The following is a 13,463-nucleotide window of genomic DNA, read 5'->3' as shown; positions in this document are numbered from 1 at the left end:
CCACTAGCTCTGACATACACGCATGACTCGTCTTCACTTCTTGAGAAACCAAACTCTTTGATCTTCTCATCGAAACAAAGATTCCAACTTCGAGATGCTTGTTTCAATCCATAAATGGATTTCTCAAGCTTGCACACTCTATTGGGGTACTGTGCATTGACAAAACCCTCTGGCTGATTCATGTAAACATCCTCAGCCAACTTTCCGTTAAGGAAAGCAGTTTTGACATCCATTTGCCATATTTCATAATCATGAAATGCAGCAATGGCTAGCATAACCCTAATAGACTTAATCTTTGCTACTGGTGAAAAAGTTTCATCATAATCAATACCCTGAGTCTGAGTAAAATCCTTCGCAACCAGTCGAGCCTTATAAGTGTGCACCTTCCCATCCATGTCGGTCTTCTTCTTGAAGATCCATTTGCATCCTACTGTCTTACGGCCTGGTACATTGTCAACCAAGTTCCAAACTTGATTGTCATACATGGACTGTATCTCGCTGTCCATAGCCTCCTTCCATTTAGCAGACTCTGGGCCTGCCATGGCTTCCTTAACACTGTTAGGTTCATCCAGATTTACCAGTGTATTGTCACTGATAAATGTATCACCTTCCGTAGTAATATGAAATCCATAATAAAACTCAGGTGTGTTCCTAACCCTTGTGGAATGCCTCGGAAGTATAGACTCGTCAGCTGGATCAACATGAATTTCCTCCTCAAGTTGATTGCTAGTGTCTGAGGTTCCTTCACCAATTAAGTCTTGAATTTCTTCAAGGTCAATTTGCCTCCCACTGTCTCCTTGGTTTATAAATTCTCTCTCTCGAAAGACCCCTCTCCTAGCCACAAAGACCACATTCTCACTGGGTCTGTAGAAGAGGTAACCAAAGGATTTTTGTGGGTAGCCGATGAAAATACACCTTTCACTTCGAGGTTCGAGCTTGTCATGAGTCTCGCGCCTCACGAAAGCCTCGCAACCCCAAATCTTGATATGGTCCAAATTGGGAACTTTCCCAGTCCACATTTCATGAGGTGTTTTGGCAACCTTCTTTGTAGGGACTAGATTAAGGATGTGGGCGGGAGTCTCTAAGGCATACCTCCAAAAAGAGATTGGTAGCGAAGCTCGACTCATCATAGAGCGAACCATGTCCAACAAAGTTCGATTACGCCTCTCAGCTACACCATTCAGCTGTGGTGTCCTAGGAGGTGTCAATTGTGAGACAATCCCACACTCCTTAAGATAGTCGAGGAACTCAGTACTAAGATACTCACCACCTCGATCGGATCGAAGCATCTTAATGTTCCTGCTCAATTGATTTTCTACTTCCTGTTTAAACTCTTTAAACCTTTCAAAAGTTTCTGACTTATGTTTGATTAAGTAGACATAACCATATCTACTAAAATCATCAATAAAAGTCACATAATAACGATTAGCATCCCTTGTGGCGGTTTTGAATGGTCCACATACATCAGTATGTATAAGGTCCAACAAACCCTCACCCCTCGCACAAGTACCAGTGAAGGGTGATTTTGTCATTTTTCCAAGTAGACAAGACTCACAACTATCATCCGACTTGAGGTCGAACGACTCCAAGACTCCATCCTTTTGGAGCTGGCCTATGCGTTTCTTGCTTACATGTCCAAGACGACAATGCCACAAAGATGCTTTATCCAAGCTAGTAGAAGAATCAATACATAATACATTATTTCCTAAATTATCTACAACCGATATAGCTTCATACACACCATCACAAGGTAATGCTTTAAAATAAAGAACATTATTAAAGAAAGCATTAATACTACCAACTTCATTATCAAAAGAAAAGGTAAAACCTTGGTTGTACAAAGCATGAAAGGAAATAATATTCCTCGCCATTTCAGACGAGTACACACATTTATTCAAATCTAACTTTAACCCACTATCTAGCAGCAACGTATAAACTCCAATCTTGGCAACAGGTGTAACCTTCTTGTTCCCCATGATTAAGTTTATCTTTCCGTGCTCCACATCCTCACTTCTTCTTAGGCCCTGCATGTCACAACAGATGTGAATACCACAACCAGTATCAGGAACCCAAGAATTAGAATATGGTGAGTTATTAGACAATATAGTGTAAATACCTGCATGGGATGGTTTCACTTTCCCATCCTTGACATCCTGCAAGTACTTTGGGCAGTTCCGCTTCCAGTGCCCCTTATTTTGACAGTAGAAGCATTCAGCATCCTTAGGGATGGCAGAAGGAGTGATAGAACCACCTTTGGTTCCAGATGAGGAGCCTTCAAGGGACTTTCCCTTGGTACCCTTCGAAGGGTGCTTCCTCAGCTTCCCTTTGCCTTGCCCGATAGCCAAAACAGGGGTAGTAGTAGGAGTAGGAGTAGTAACCGACTTACTCTTAAGACCACTTTCGGCATTCTTCAGAAGTCCTTGAAGCTTACTGAGTGTGACTTCCTCCTTGTTCATGTGGTATGTCATAAGAAATTGATCATAACACGAGGGCAAGGAGTGCAAAATTATATCAATTGCCAACTCCTCAGGGAAGTTCACATTCAGTTTCATTAGACGGTCCACATACCTTTGCATTTTCTGCATGTGGCTCGTGATTGGTTCGCTATCCTTCATACGGGTAGTGATCATGGAGGAGATTATTTCATACCGCTCTTGACGAGCACTCTGATGGTACCTTTCCATCAGATCCTGATGCATCTCAAAAGGGTAATAGTCCTCATAGGACTTTTGGAGTTCAACTGTCATGGTGGCCATCATGATGCATGCCACCTTGGTGGCATCTCTTTCATGTGCCTGATACTCAGCGACCTCCTCAGGAGTAGCAGTGGGCTCATCAAGCTCCTTTAGCTCCTTATCGAGGACATATTCCTTGTCCTCGTAACGAGTGACCATCCTGATGTTCCGGATCCAATCCATGAAGTTGGAACCATCAAAGATGACCCTCCCACAAAGGTTCATGAGGGAAAAGGAGCTAGTAGGGTTAGAGCCCGAAGCATTATTGTTGGAAGACATCTGAAAAGAAGAAAACAAGTTTAGATTAGATATATCGAATCCTTAATAATACACCCAAATGTAATATTAAGGCTAGGATCCAACACAATATATTATAACTTAGAAAAGGGATGTCGTAATCTAAGCTATAACATATTTGAAGGTAGGTGAATGACGATCCACCAATTTTCACCATGAAAACGAAATAAATTATTAGGTTTAATTGGTTTTGAAATTCCTAGATTCTTTTGAGATTCATTGAACTTTTCAATGGCATGTTTCAATCTCGATTGTGCCCTTCAAGTTTTGTGACTGGAATGCCGAGGATCACAAAACAAGGTGTGAATAACCATGCAAATTCACTTTGTACCCTTAATATTATCACCTAATCAATGTGTCGGTTAACCACACACGCTCCACCGATCTATGATAAACATGAAGTCACCCTTCGTGATCCTTACTAGTCCAAGTTAGTGTGTCGGTTAACCACACACGCTCCACCAACGACTTGGTAAGGTACAAAGTGTGAATTTCATGGGTTAGCACCATATTCACATTTTCCTAAAGTAACTAAGATTGGGAATTTATTAAAGGTTTAGTTACTTTATAATATTCATTATACTTTTAATGAGAATTTAAAGTCATTGTCCTACCCGTTCGGCTAACGACCCTCCACCGATCAAGGAAGCGGTGGGTGAGAATGGACACCCATTAAGTTGCCATTTTATAGGCAACAACCTTATACCCCCCTTATAGACCGGCTTCGTGAATGAGGCCTACTAACGGTAAAACGACTTAATCTTATACATATATATAATAATTAACCATTAATGTTATAAATAGTATAAGGGTTGAATTTTAACTTTTAAAACTCTAAGGGTTTGGAATTAAAGTATATTAAAGTGTGTGTAACTTTACAAATTCCAAAACTTGAGGACAAGTTTTGAAACTATTCAAAACTTTTCATTTCATAACTTATGAATTAAAGGTTCATAAAATGAAGACTCTTCATTTTCATGTAACTTATGTGTTTTAAGTGTGCATAAATGAAAGTGACCTTTGGAAATCCATAACTTGAGGACAAATTATGGACTCCATTAAAACACATAAATGATCAAGAATTATCAATAAACAATTTAGCAAATAATTCCTATGATCTAACAATAATTCATAAGAACATGAACATCATATCAAAAATTCCAAGAACATATGAACACATATCATCATGAAATTTTGATATAAGCCATTGTAAATGGATCAGCATAAACATTACACCATCTAAAACAGGTTTTATAACACCAAAACAGTTTAGGGTAATGTTTCTAGTCCATTTCCAGCAGCAAAACTCGAAAATCTGCATTCTGAGGCTTCTACTCGTCGAGTGCACGAACCTACTCGACGAGTAGGATGAGTTTACTCATGGACTCGGTGAGTCCCCCCATGGACTCGGCGAGTTCATGCTGCAGAATGCAGAAAACTTGAGTTTTTCAACAAGTTTGCATCAAGTATCAAACAAACAAGCCTCGGCTCTGATACCACTGTTGGGTTTTGAGCAAACTAACACTCCTAAGGTGTTCATGCAACCCTAGAAACCTTGGATCTATGTTTGTCTAAAATACATGCAAAATAATTTTCCAAGGTTCATAACCTATCTAGCATACATGGGGTACTTTTAAACATAAAAGATACTAGAAGAATTACATACCTTTGTTAGTGAGTTGATTCCTTGGGAGTTTGAGAGCCAAGCACCAATAATGTGAATGCCTCAAATGGAAATCACAAATCACCACAAAACTTGGAAAACTTATGAGAGAGCACTCTAATACTCTAGAAATCGGCCACACCTTATGCACACACACATAGCCTCTTTTCAAGCACTATAAGCCTCTTTATATAGTGTAGATGATTGGGTTATGAACCATGCAAACCCTAATAACCCATGTCTTTTCCTATTCCAAGGATCCATGGGTTAAAAGCTCCATGGATCATCCATGGACTCCCGTTCAAGCTTAGCCCATTTCCTTATGAGTGTTAGCCCACACTATATAAGTACAATAGCACATTATTTAATTAGTCACCTTATGATCACTAAATTAATTCATAATTAATTTAAGATCAATACTAATTAAATAATACAATTTCATATTAATATATTTTAACTTATAGTATATTAGTAGGCCGCAAATATAGTCTTCTCATAATGTTATCCATATAAATAGTTCGGGTGAAGTGCAACCCAAATGGACCATGCCGGGTCGGGTCAAGTATATACCAAATAAGTTATGGACTTAGACACCTTATCCAACAGGGACTGGGCAGGGTTAAGCATCTCCATCATGCGAGGCGCATAGGGCTGAAGGATGATATTAGTTTTAGTAATTAGATAGTTTTGAAATGTGTAAAGTGTAATTGACATTTGATGATGAATAAAAGTTGTGTTTATTTATGAGTAAAGTGTTACTATCTTTTTTCAATCGTTTACTATCGTTTCACTTTGCATGTTTTGACTTCCAGAATAATTATGTTGTTGTATTTCATATTATTCAAATTCTCCACAGTCGGTCATATGTTGGAAGTAGATATGAATGAAGACTGTCATGGGTTGGCTTGTAGAGGTCCAAGGTACTGGACATAGCAAAGTGGTGCTACAACACTCATGAGTGCTCATAAGTTCTGAGTATTGGATTCAACCCACGCTCGCTGGTATCACTTCATGGAATTTATCTCGAGTGATCGCGAGACGATAATATCATATAAGTCTTCAAACCTAGAGATATGACTTGTTTCCTATGAGTTGGTTATTCATTGATTGTACGAAAACGCATTGGTAACTCGATGTTATAAAACGTGCCTTTGTGTATGATTCAACAAGTAGTAGAACAAGCATATGAGTCGAAGTTTATCTGTTCCTTCTTGGATTAGAAGCGATATCTGGGCCCCTCGATGATTTTGTGTTGACCCATGTACTGGGCCCGGTTAGAACTAAGTTGATGTGTTCAATTAAGTTCTATGTCAAACAAATCGGAAATCGGGAAACAAACTGCTGGACAATAAGTAAGACATTGTTCCATGTATTTGTCCGGCTGATATCTAGAACATAGGATTATATGATCACTTTTCTTAAATGGCGTATCATCATCATCTCAGTTCCGAGAGACATTGAAAGAGCTACGATTGCTGATTGGTTCTTGAAGTTATTCTTGCAGTTATAGTTATTAGACTTATCGAAGTGGGATACTGTTTGATTAGGTGTCTAAGTTCATAACTATTTCTGGAATGTACTTGACCCGATTAGCATGGTCCATTTGGGTTACATGGCATCATGCATTTGGATAGACTAAAATGAGAGAAATAACACTTAAGGTTTATTAATATATTATAAGTTCTAATATATTAATAGAATTATTTAGTTAGTATTGATCAATAATTAATTTGGAATTAATTAAGTGATCAAAAGAAGACTAATTAAATATATGGGTTGATTATGTAAATCATCCATACTTATATAGTGGGCTAATGCTTCATGGATTATCAAGTTGGGCTAAAACCCATAGGATGCTCCATAGATGCTCCATGGTGGTTATAGAACCCATGGGTCATGGAAATGAAAAGTCATGTCAAGTAGGGTTTACATGGTGTAACCCTAATTGTAACACACTATATAAGCATCCTTATGTTCACCAAGAATGTGTACTCGATCCCTTAGTCCTTTCCTTATTCACATAAGGAATTAGTCTTAATTTTCCAAGCTGAAAGTTCTCATTCATCATACTATACAACTTGCATGATTCCAAGTTTCGGTCCAATTGAACCTTGGGTGATGAGAATCTTTCCTTATTTGGTAATATTAGACACCACCACAACCGAAAGAATCAAATCCATTTTTCCAATATTGCTATCAATGGAATCTTATAAGCAACAACTTTTCACAAATGCCATTGTAAGGATACTTAAAATAAATAAAATCAAAACCTTTTTCTTTTATTTTAAAACTTTGCGGAAAAACTTATCCTTACAATCCATATGAAAACCTTGTTGTTATCTATTCCTAAGCAATATAGATATCATAACTCTTAAGTAATAGCCCAAAATTCTTATCACCGAACCATGCGATTGAAATCCATCTTCGCGATCAGAATCAGCATGTACTTAATCGAGTTAGACAATGGACTTTACCTGATGTAGAGCCAAACTTATTGACTTTAACATCCTTAGGTAAATTTGGCAGCTTCGTAACCAATGCCCCTTCCTTTGGCAATAGTTACCTATGGACCCTTGATAATGGGACTATCTCAGACTTCGCCTCTCTCTTTACCATTGGGTCAACCGAGTTGACTATGGTCGATCCCTTTCCATTGGGAAGAGAGAGCTTTACTGGATATCCAATGTCATCATTGTCAATGTCCATAGAGTTTTAGGAAGTTGATCTTAACAAATAGATAAGATCATTAAGGGTCTTGTTTTAGTCTGTTTCATAGGATTCCCAAAAGAACTCACTATGTGACTTAGAAAGTAGTTGAGCCACCAACTTTCTCAAGACTTTGACACCCAACTCTCCTGGCTTGTCAATATGTGACTACATCTCCAAGATGTGATCACACCTAGACCTTGCCTTGCCAATAGGGCTTGAGTGACCTTAAACTTTTTAGGAACTTGTGGGTTAGGGAGAATAATTGGAGGAGGTGAAAGAAGTATGATATCCATGGGACATCATCTTCATTTAGGCAAGCTTGTTTCAAGAGATTTGGGAAGATCATAAATGTCTAGACCAGACATCTTTTTGGGAGATATTCAAGATAGTTGATTTAAAGTCCTTAATATGACACCCAATATGAAATATTAAGGCTAGGACCCAACAAACTATTTTATAACTTAGAAGAGGGATGCCGTAATCCAAGCTATAAAATATTTGAAGGTAGGTGAATGACGATTCACCAATTTCCACCATGAAAAACGAAATAATTTATTAGGTTTTAATTGGATTTGAAAGTCCTAGATCTTTGAGATTCATTGAACTGTTCAAAGGCACGTTTCAATCTCGAGTGTGCCCTTCAGGTTTTGTGACTGGGATGTCGAGGATCACAAAACAAGGTGTGAATAACCATGCAAATATACTTGGTACCCTTAATATTTACGCCTTAATCAGTGTGCCGGTTAACCACACACGCTCCACCGATACTATGATAAATATTAAGTTACCCTTTGCCTACCTTGTTAAGTCCAGGTTAGTGTGCCGGTTAACCACACACGCTCCACTAACGACTTAAGCAAAATGCAAAGTGTAATTTAATGGGTTAGCACCAAATTCACATTTTCCTAAGTAACTAAGATTGGGTATTAATAAGAGTTTAGTTACTTAGTATTTATCATTAATACTTTTAATGAAAGGAGAATTATAGTCCTTGTCCTACGCGTTCGGCTAACGACCCTCCACCAGTCAAGGAAGCGGTGGGTGAGAGTGGACACCCATTAAACTGCCATTTTATAGGCAGTAACCTTATACCCCCCTTATAGACCGGCTTCGTGAATGAGGCCTACTAACGGTAAGACTGACTTTACTCTTATACATATATATAAATATTATTAACTTATAATATTATAAAGTATAAGGGTTGAATTTTAACTTTTAAAATTCTAAGGGCTAACTTGGAATTAAAGTATTCATAAGTGAAAACTTTTCAAATTCCAAAACTTGAGGGCAAGTTTTGAAACTATTCAAAACTACTTAATTCCATAACTTATGAGTTTAAAGTAGTTTTAATTAAAAAAAAAAAAACTCTTCAAGTTCCATATCTTGAGGACAAGTTATGGAAGACTTTAAACTAACTAATAAAAAACCATTTAATTAGAACTAGACTCTTCATTTTGTAACCTTTGCCAACTTTTATGAGTTTTATGATTCTTAAATGTGACTTTTCATATAACTTGAGGACAAGTTACAAAAACACACTTTGGAATCAACTCTTAGATTAAAATGGATTGAAAACAACTATTTCACGCAACTTTTCTATTAATCTAAGAACCTCATAAGAACAAGATAATTCAAATCATCAATCTTCAAGAAATTAGCATGAACATACAAACTAATACAAATCTTGAAATTATGACAATTATCTTAGAAATTGGATTAGCATGAACATTACCACATCAAAAACAAGTTTATAAGTCCAAAAACATCTTAGGGTAATTTTCCTAGTCCAATTCCAGCCAAAACAATCGAGTATATGCATCCAACTCGATTTTTCAGCTACTTTTGCAAGTATAACAAGAAAAAAATCAGTCTCTGATACCACTGTTGGGTTATGAGCATTCTAACACTCCTAAGTGTACATGCAACCCTAAATACCTTGGATCTATGTTTTCTTTATTATACATACAATTATGAACATCCAAGAATGTGTACTCGATCCCTTAGTCCTTTCCTTATTCACATAAGGAATTAGTCTTAATTTTCCAAGCTGAAAGTTCTCATTCATCATACTATACAACTTGCATGATTCCAAGTTTCGGTCCAATTGAACCTTGGGTGATGAGAATCTTTCCTTATTTGGTAATATTAGACACCACCACAACCGAAAGAATCAAATCCATTTTTCCAATATTGCTATCAATGGAATCTTATAAGCAACAACTTTTCACAAATGCCATTGTAAGGATACTTAAAATAAATAAAATCAAAACCTTTTTCTTTTATTTTAAAACTTTGCGGAAAAACTTATCCTTACAATCCATATGAAAACCTTGTTGTTATCTATTCCTAAGCAATATAAATATCATAACTCTTAAGTAATAGCCCAAAATTCTTATCACCGAACCATGTGATTGAAATCCATCTTCGCGATCAGAATCAGCATGTACTTAATAGAGTTAGACAATGGACTTTACCTGAAGTAGAGCCAAACTTATTGACTTTAACATCCTTAGGTAAATTTGGCAGCTTCGTAACCAATGCCCTTCCTTTGGCAATAGTTACCTATGGACCCTTGATAATGGAACTATCTCAGACTTCGCCTCTCTCTATACCATTGGGTCAACCGAGTTGACTATGGCCGATCCCTTTCCATTGGGAAGAGAGAGCTTTACTGGATATCCAATGTCATCATTGTCAATGTTCATAGCGTTTTAGGAAGTTGATCTTAGCAAATAGATAAGATCATTAAAGGTCTTGTCTTAGTCTGTTTCATAGGATTCCCAAAAGAACTCACTATGTGACTTAGAAAGTAGTTGAGCCACCAACTTTCTCAAGACTTTGACACCCAACTCTCCCGGCTTGTCAATATGTGACTACATCTCCAAGATGTGATCACACCTAGACCTTGCCTTGCCAATAGGGCTTGAGTGACCTTAAACTTTTTAGGAACTTGTGGGTTAGGGAGAATAATTGGAGGAGGTGAAAGAAGTATGATATCCATGGGACATCATCTTCATTTAGGAAAACTTGTTTCAAGAGATTTGGGAAGATCATAAATGTCTAGACCAGACATCTTTTTGGGAGATATTCAAGATAGTTGATTTAAAGTCCTTAATATGACACCCAATATGAAATATTAAGGCTAGGACCCAACAAACTATTTTATAACTTAGAAGAGAGATGCCGTAATCCAAGCTATAAAATATTTGAAGGTAGGTGAATGACGATTCACCAATTTCCACCATGAAAAACGAAATAATTTATTAGGTTTTAATTGGATTTGAAAGTCCTAGATCTTTGAGATTCATTGAACTGTTCAAAGGCATGTTTCAATCTCGAGTGTGCCCTTCAGGTTTTGTGACTGGGATACCGAGGATCACAAAACAAGGTGTGAATAACCATGCAAATATACTTGGTACCCTTAATATTTACCCCTTAATCAGTGTGCCGGTTAACCACACACGCTCCACCGATACTATGATAAATATTAAGTTACCCTTTGCCTACCTTGTTAAGTCCAGGTTAGTGTGCCGGTTAACCACACACGCTCCACTAACGACTTAAGCAAAATGCAAAGTGTAATTTCATGGGTTAGCACCAAATTCAGATTTTCCTAAGTAACTAAGATTGGGTATTAATAAGAGTTTAGTTACTTAGTATTTATCATTAATACTTTTAATGAAAGGAGAATTATAGTCCTTGTCCTACCCGTTCGGCTAACGACCCTCCACCAGTCAAGGAATTGGTGGGTGAGAGTGGACACCCATTAAACTGCCATTTTATAGGCAGTAACCTTATACCCCCCTTATAGACCGGCTTCGTGAATGAGGCCTACTAACGGTAAGACTGACTTTACTCTTATACATATATATAAATATTATTAACTTATAATATTATAAAGTATAAGGGTTGAATTTTAACTTTTAAAATTCTAAGGGCTAACTTGGAATTAAAGTATTCATAAGTGAAAACTTTTCAAATTCCAAAACTTGAGGGCAAGTTTTGAAGCTATTCAAAACTAATTAATTCCATAACTTATGAGTTTAAAGTAGTTTTAATTAAAAAAAAAAAACTCTTCAAGTTCCATATCTTGAGGACAAGTTATGGAAGACTTTAAACTAATTAATAAAAAAAAATAACTTTTTTTTATTGTAACTTATGGAACTAATTAAGATTACACTTTCTTTTTAATTTAATGAAGAGACTCTTGAACCTCCATAACTTGAGGACAAGTTATGGAGTCATAAAACCATTTAATTAGAACTAGACTCTTCATTTTGTAACCTTTGCCAACTTTTATGAGTTTTATGATTCTTAAATGTGACTTTTCATATAACTTGAGGACAAGTTACAAAAACACACTTTGGAATCAACTCTTAGCTTGAAAACAACTATTTCACACAACTTTTCTATTAATCTAAGAACCTCATAAGAACAAGATAATTCAAATCATCAATCTTCAAGAAATTAGCATGAACATACAAACTAATACAAATCTTGAAATTATGACAATTATCTTAGAAATTGGATTAGCATGAACATTACCACATCAAAAACAAGTTTATAAGTCCAAAAACATCTTAGGGTAATGTTCCTAGTCCAATTCCAGCCAAAACAATCGAATATATGCATCCAACTCGATTTTTCAGCTACTTTTGCAAGTATAACAAGAAAAAAACCAGTCTCTGATACCACTGTTGGGTTATTAATATTCTAACACTCCTAAGTGTACATGCAACCCTAAATACCTTGGATCTATGTTTTCTCTATTATACATACAATTATGAACATCCAAGGTATTATCCTAATCTAGCATACAAAATAATAAATATAACAAGATAGAAAACATACCTCTTTGATGTAGAATGTCTTCATGAAACTTGAGTGGCTAGTGCCCCAAGTGTGACACCTCAAATGGTTCACACAACACCAAATACACTTGGAATAACTTGAGAGAAACTTGAACACTCCTTAAAATCGTCTAGCCCTCACACTCACACATTAGTGCACGATTTCTTGAGCCATGAGATTCTTTTATATGGTGGCTATTAGGGTTACACCATGTAACTCATAACTTTACCCATTCCTTATGCTCCATGGATTTTAACCTCCATGGAGTATCCATGGGTCACCCCATGGACTTAGTCCAACATAAGGAATCTTGGATCACAAGCCCACATATATAAGAATGAATGATTTACACAATCAACCCATATATTTAATTAGTCTCCTTTTGATCACTTAATTAATTCCAAATTAATTCTTGATCAATACTAATTAAATAACCTTATTAATATATTAGAACTTATAATATATTAACCAACCTTAAGTGTTATTTCTCTCATTATAGTCTATCCAAATGCATGATGCCATGCAACCCAAATGGACCATGCCGGGTCGGGTCAAGTCTTACCAATTATAGTTATGGACTTAGACATTAATCCAACAGTCTCCCACTTGGATAAGTCTAAAACTATTATTGCGTATGACTTTAGGAACCGATCAGCAATCGTAGCTCTCAAAAGCTTCTGTCGAACTCTGACCTTGTCGATGAACTCTGACCTTTGTCAATGACTTGTCCATTAGATAAGGGATCATATATTCCTCCATTCTAGATATCATATGGACTGAGACATGGATTATCAATCATTCTCTCTGTCCATTTGTTGTTTCCTGATTTCCGATTCATGATGACTGACTGATTGAACAAATCAAATCAGTCCTGGCTTGGCCAAGCACTCACATGTATCATCTTTAAATCATCGAGGGGCCCACAGATATCGCTTTTATCCCGAAGGTAAAAGGAATGGATAAACTTCGACTCATATGGCTTGTTCTACTACTTGTTGAATCATACACAAAGGCACGTTTTATAACATCGAGTTACCAATGCGTTTTCGTGAAATCAATGTATAACCAACTCATAGTAATTCCTCATGAAACTTATAAAACTATGTCAAATCCGTTTAACTCAATGGGTAGTAATTCCTCATGAAACTTATTCTCTTTCAAGTCGATGACAATGTTCTTCATGCATTCTCTAATAGGTACAAACTTGC

The sequence above is a fragment of the Lactuca virosa genome, chromosome 5, assembly GCF_052849685.1.
Source record: "Lactuca virosa cultivar CGN04683 chromosome 5, Lactuca_virosa_CGN04683_v6, whole genome shotgun sequence".
Classification (NCBI taxonomy): domain Eukaryota; kingdom Viridiplantae; phylum Streptophyta; class Magnoliopsida; order Asterales; family Asteraceae; genus Lactuca; species Lactuca virosa.
This window is presented reverse-complemented; position numbering follows the sequence as displayed.